This window comes from Gopherus flavomarginatus, chromosome 2 (genome assembly GCF_025201925.1).
Source record: "Gopherus flavomarginatus isolate rGopFla2 chromosome 2, rGopFla2.mat.asm, whole genome shotgun sequence".
Classification (NCBI taxonomy): Eukaryota; Metazoa; Chordata; order Testudines; family Testudinidae; genus Gopherus; species Gopherus flavomarginatus.
In genome coordinates, this window is record NC_066618.1 from 151763693 (window position 1) to 151770274 (window position 6582).

The window sequence follows — 6582 nt, forward strand, 5'->3', positions numbered from 1 at the left end:
CTTATCTTTTTCCTTTTATGAATAAACCTTTAGATGTTAGATTCTAAAGGATTGGCAACAGCGTGATCTGTGGGTAAGATCTGAGTTGTATATTGACCTGGGTCTGGGGCTTGATTCTTTGGGATTGAGAGAACAATTTTCTTTTATTAGAGTGTCATCTCCAGGATGAGTGGCACTGATGGTGATACTGGGAGACTGGAGTGTCTAAGGGAATTTCTTGTGTGACTTGTGGTTAGCCGGTGGGGTGAAACCAAAGTCCTCTTTGGCTGGCTGGTTTGGCTTGCCTTAGAGGTGGAAAAACTCCAGCCTTGGGCTGTAACTGCCCTGTTTAAGCAATTTGTCCTGAATTGGCACTCTCAGTTGGGTTCCACCAGAACCAACATCGTTACACCCCTGCACCCGGTGTCCAGCTGATCTGTTCAGCGTGGGAGGTCTCTGGTGCCCCTGGACTAGCAATACCTCCAAGGAGCCCTGGGGCGACACCAGGGTTTCCACCACAGCAGAACATGGCCTGCTGGGCTTAGCTCTGACAGGAAAGAGCAGGTGGCTTCTGGCTCTGGATCAGGCCTGTTCTAAGAACCCATGGGCTGGACAGGGCTGCCCAGAGGGGGGACAAGTTCAGCAATTTGCCCTGGGGCCCCGTGAGCCCTGGCCGAGAATCCTTTTCCTCACCCGGCAGCGGTCTGGGTCTTCGGCGGCATTTCGGCGGCGGGTCCTTCAGTGCTGCTGAAGACGTGGAGCGAGTGAAGGACCTGCTGCCACCGCAGACTTGAAGCGCCGCCCGGCGAGTACAAGCGCCGCAGCAGGTGGCGTCTTTTTTTATGTTTGCTCCTTCTCTTTGCCCCAGGCCCCCTGAATCCTCTGGGCGGCCCTGGGCTTGGAGCCAACGCCGAGTGCCAGAGCGCTAAATCCCAGGGGTCGGTTGAAATGCTCTAGGCCCAGGCTCTGTCATGCCTGGCGACCTTCCCCTGAGCTCAGGGCCCCATTGGGCCAAGCTGACCAGGTCAGGGAGAGAGTCAGGCCCTGCCTCACAGAGCCCAGAGTCTGAATGGACAAGACAGACACATGAGGGGAAACTGAGGCATGGAGTGGCAGCGTTACAGTCTGGAACCCGTTCGTTTTTCCTGTAAGGCTCCTTGCTCTAGAGCCCAGGCAGCTCCAGCAGCACCAGCTCCTGCCCGTGGGGCCCATCCCCATTTCTTGTCATGACCTGGCCCCCCGGCGCTAGGCACTGCACGAACATAAGCCTCTGTGCAACCTGCTAGGCAGCCTCTAGGCCCAGATGCCCAGTCCCCTGCCAGTCCCCGAACTTGGGGCGCTCTGGCTGGGCATCTCCTGAAGTAAACTCAGATCTGTGAGGGGGAGCTTGCTGCGGGGGGGGGGTTGCTCCTCCCAGCTGGCTGTGGGGGGGATGGGAACAGATGGTGGGCTTTGTTCATTTCCCCTCGGAGGCAAAGCAGCCGGCAGCTGAGCTGTTTGATCTGTGGCTGTGCCCACCCCCCCCAGCCCCGCGCCTGTTGACAGCGTTTTTCCGCTCAGTTGGTCGCTCCTGCCCGCGGCTGAGGGCTGCGCTGAAGGGGGCGGGCCATGGTGGAGTGGAGGCGCAGGGACAGGAACCATCGGAGTCTGGAAGCCTGCGCTCGCACAGCAGAGACTGACGGTGCCACAACTCCAGGCAGGGTCAGGGAGCTGGGGCTGAAACGCCTCCCAGGGCCTGGGCCACGTCCCACCTACTCCTCCGGTGAATTGCGCCTTGGCCCGGTGCTCTGCCCCGTTGGGTGGGTACATGTGGGGTGCAGGATCCTGGCCTGTAACGTCTGCAATCCCCTGGCCTGTGGGCTCAGCCCGGGCTGCTGGCAGAACATCCCTGCTCATGCTGGCGCTGGCCTGATGGGGCGGGGGAAGGACGCACCAGTGCAAGCGGATGGGGGGGGTGACCCTTAAAGATGGGTTCGTGCTCACCCATGTGCTGGGCCAAGGGGCAGGCAGGGGCCAGGATCCCCCTTCACACCCCGGGAGCTCAGCGATACCCCTTGGGCTGTCAGTGCTGCTGGCTCTGGCTTTTGCCCCCAGCCCTGGGATGCGAGGAGATGCTGGGCTGCCAGGTGGTGGAGAAAGCTGGAAATGCGACCCCCAAAGTGACCCCACATGATCCTCCAGTGAGGCCATGTGAGCCCCAGATTGACACTCAACGTGACCCCTGCATGACCCCTAAGTGACCCCCGGATGACTCCCCTGTGACCCCCATGAACCCCAAAGGCAAATAAAAAGAACCCAAGTGATGCTCAGTGCCCTGCCGTGAAGCCCGTCTCAGTCTGGGGCGCCAGGCTCAGCCCTTGGGGGGCTGGCGTGGGGACGCACTCACTGTCCTGGGGCGAGGAGCCGTGGCCTTGGGGCTGAGTGTGCACATGACATTGGCAGAGCAGGGGCCGAGGAGTGCATGGCTAGGGAGCAAAGCTCGGAGCTGAGGCAGCGAGAGGACCCTCCCCGGGGGCGAAGCGGCTCCTGGTTGTGTAATGCAGCCAGTCGTCCTGTGGCTCCCCACACCTGAGGAAGAGACTGTGAGTCATAAAGCACCCCAGGGAGGGGCAGGACATGTACAGAGATAGAAAGCAGGGCCTGTAGTCTGGGGCTAGGGGCCTGGCTCCGTGAGGGAAGTGGGATCTAGTGGTTACAGCAGGGGGGCTGGGAGCCAGGACACCTGGTTTATCTCCCTGGCCCTGGGAGGAGAGTGGGGGTTTAGAGGTTAGAGCAGGGGGCTAGGAGCCACGACTCCTGGGTTCTTTCCCCAGCTCTGGGAGAAGACTGGGGTCTAGTGGTTAGAGCAGGGGCCTGGGAGCCAGGGGAGGGAGTGGTGCCTAGTGGTTACAGATTCATGGATTCCAAGGCCAGAAGGGACCATTGTGATCATCTCGTCTGACCCCAGTAGAGCACAGGCCAGAGACCCGCCCCACAGTCATTCCTAGCGCAGATCCATTAGACAAACATCTTGCGTTAAAAATGGTCCGTGATGGAGAATCCACTCTGACCTGGGTAAATTGTCCCCCTGGTTAATCCCTCTCCCTGTTAAAAACGTGCACATTATTGCCAGTCAATTTGTCTAACTTCATCTTCCAGCCCTTGGATAGTGTGAGACCTTCCTCTGACAGGCTGCAAAGCCTGGTATGAAATCTTTGTTCCCCCTGTAGATACTGACAGACTGAGTGTCACCCCTTCAACTTCCCTGTGCTCAGCTAACTAGCTGGAGCTCCTTTCATCATTCTTGTGGCTCTTTTCTGCCCCCTCTCTGATGGATCAGCACCCTCCTGACCTGTGGGCACCAGAATGATGGATTCCAGCAGCAGTTGCACCAGTGCCAAACCCAGAGGTAAAATCATGTCTCCTCCTAGTTGAGAGTCCCTCGTTTATCCATCCAAAAAGCACATTGGTTCTTTTGGCCACAGCCTTCCACTGGGAGCTCATGTTCCACTGATTATCCACACACCCTCTCCAATGCTTCCCAGGACAGAGGCCCCCAGCCTGTCAGTACGGGCTGCGTGCTTTGTTCCTCCATGCACACGTCTGCATTTAGCCAAACTAAAATGCATATTGTTCGTTCGTGCCCAGCTCACCAAGCAATCCAGGTCACTCTTTATCAGTGACCTGGTCTCTTCATCAGTCACTGCTCCCCCAGTTTTCATGTGAGCTGGAAACTTTATCAGGGATGATTTTATGTTTTCTTCTAGGTCAAATGTGAAATAGCATAGGGCCCAGAACAGATCCCGGTAGAACGACACCCACTCCATGACGATTCCCCATTACAGTGATATTTTGAGCTGTATGTTAGCCAGCTTTTAATCCATTTACTGTCTGCCATGGTAATGTCATATCATCCTCGCTTTTTAATCAGAGTGCCGTGTGGTCCTACGCACAGCGCTTCGCAGAAGTCTAAGATCATTATAGCACAGCTGTCACCTTTATCAACTGAACCTGGAAGCCCATCAAAAGCCATCAGGTTAGTTGGACAGGATCGCTTTCCAGAACCCACATTGATTGGCATTAATTCCATCACCCTCAGTTCTTTATTAACTGAGTCCTGGCTCAGCTGCTCCATTATCTTGCCCAGGATCGATGTCAGGCTGACAAGCCTGTAATCGCCTGGGTCATCCCGTTTACCCAACGGCAGCTTCCTCCAGGCTCCTGGAATGTCCCCAGTGGTCCTAGAGTCCTTGTCCGAGGTGGGTGCTGAGCCCTGAAGGGAGTGAGAGCCGGGTGCTAGCAGGTCTCTGGGGAGGCAGGGGGCAGGACCCCTGGGTTGGAGTCCCAGCTCTAGGGGGCTGGGCTTTGTGTTTCTCTGTTGGTACACATGCACAGTGGGGTCTAGGGGTTAGAGCAGGGGGGCTGGAAGCCAGGACTCCTGGGTTCTGTTTCTGACTGTTACTGATTTGCAACACACCATCAAGGAATTTCCTTCTTCTCTTGATGCATCAGTGTTGGGCACAGTGCTGCCCTGACTCCAACCCAGCGTGACACTGAATTAAGGCTGGCAGAGCCCTGTGAGCCCGTTGATCAAAGGGGTGATAGAGGAGCAGCGCTCTGCCTGCTGCCTTTCCACACCAGCCGCAGCGCTGAGCTGGTTCAGAAGAGGCTTGTGGCTGGTTTTTCCTTCTGCTGTAATTACCACTTTCCCCTCCAGCCAGCCGGGTGACTAATGCTTAGCAGCCTGGCAGCGGGGGCTGCGCTCCCCAGGTCTGGAGAACAAGCTGTGGAGCAGCCGGGCTGAGAGCTGGGACTGTTCCCAGCTCCCAGCATCGGCCTCCCCTAGCCCCGCCCCCCAGCCCACGCACCCGGCCTCAGCCATGGCCCCCACCTCAGACAAGGAGCTCATTCAGATCAGGGAGCTGCTGAGGGGCTGGAATCCAGGAGCATTTACTGGGACCAACCCCCATTCCCAACATCCGGGCAGATCACTGGAGTTCTCTGCAGCCCTTCCAGAGGGCGCAGCCCAGGGACAGGGAGACTTTACATGACTTTGGGCCTTCCAGATCCTGGGCTGCTCCAGGGACCAAAAAGCCCTTGGTGTAAATTAGAGCACCCCCAGGATGCTCTAACAGCTGCCCAGCTGAGGTGCCCATGGGCTGCGGCACAGTCAAGCTGCTGCAGTGCCACATACCACAGGCCAGGAATGCCTGGGGTGCCAGGGCATATGTAGGGAGCACTCCCGAGACTGTGCCAGGCTGCCTGGGCATTAGCAGCCACCTATGCTGGTGGAATGGCTCAGGGACAGGATCTCTCACCATGCATCGCTAGGCAAAGCCACTGCTTGCACCGTTGGAGTTTCCCTGGGTGGGCATCTGGGGTGCAAATCACCGCCTAGCCCCATCTGCCCTAGTGTTTTGCATCACAGCCATGTCAGGGGCTGGACATGGGGATTGACAGCATGGACTAGATGTTAATTTCACAGTCCCTGCGTGCCCCACCCTGGGCTGAATGCAGGGCACGTAGGGGCCGGTCTCTCGCCTGTGCTAGCTGGGGGTCAGGCTGGACAACCCGCTGGACCCTTCTGGCCGTAAGCTCTGTTCCCCCGGACAGGGCACAGACACATCCCTGTGATGGGGGGCATCTCGGGGGGCAATGGCAGGTTATTTGGAACATCCTCAGAGTGCAGCAGAAACCATTTAATGCACAGCAGCCCTAGGGATCAGACGTGAGGCAGGAAGGAGTTAAATTCCCACCCACCCCCATCCCTGGGCAGACAGGCAGCACCAGGCCTATGCACCTTGTAAGTTCCACTGATGCCTGTAAGCAGGGCTTGCTGGAATAGTTTCACCCAGTCCCTGACTAGGCCCTGAGATCAGCCACCTGGCTGCAGCTCCCACTGCTTTCCAAGAGGGGGGGTCTCGGGGGACAGGACCGGATGGGCCACACCTCTGAAAGCTGCTGGCTTCTCCAGGTGCCAACCAGTGATGGACATAGGTGTCTCACTTGGGAGGCTGAGGTTGACACATCGGCCACCAGATTCATGCCCCTCGGGTGGCTGATGGGAAAGGCCCAGAGCCTGAGTGGCAGCCCAGCGCTAGAGCGATGCCAGCTGGAGGGACCCATCCCTCTGATCCTTTTCTGGCCTTCCTTGGCTCATCCCCTTCCCTGGCTGGCTGTCAGGCCCCAGGCCACCTCCCCTTGCTGCTGGCCGTGTTTCTTCAGGCCTCTGCACACACAGACTTGGGCTGCCTGTTACCACCCCTCCCCCCCGTGCACACTCCTGGAGGAGGTGCTGATTTTGGTCTGAGCCATTTATTGCAGCTTGGCTTAAACTTCCCTAAACCGGAGTAAACCCACTGTAAAGGGGAGCAGCTGCCTGCCTGCCTGCCTGCCGCTCCGGTTTCACAACATCCTTTGAGGCTAACAGAGTACAGGCTTGCATAGAGTCCTGAAAGTGCGGGCAAGGACTGTTCCTGTGCCTCTTACATGGCTGCCAGTGACATCAGAGACTCTCCTCTAGCTGTTAGCACTATAGGGGCTATGACACACGAGCAAACAGATCTGATTCTGTCCAGCAGAGGGCTGCATCTCACACACCATGCCAGGCCAACAGACCCATTG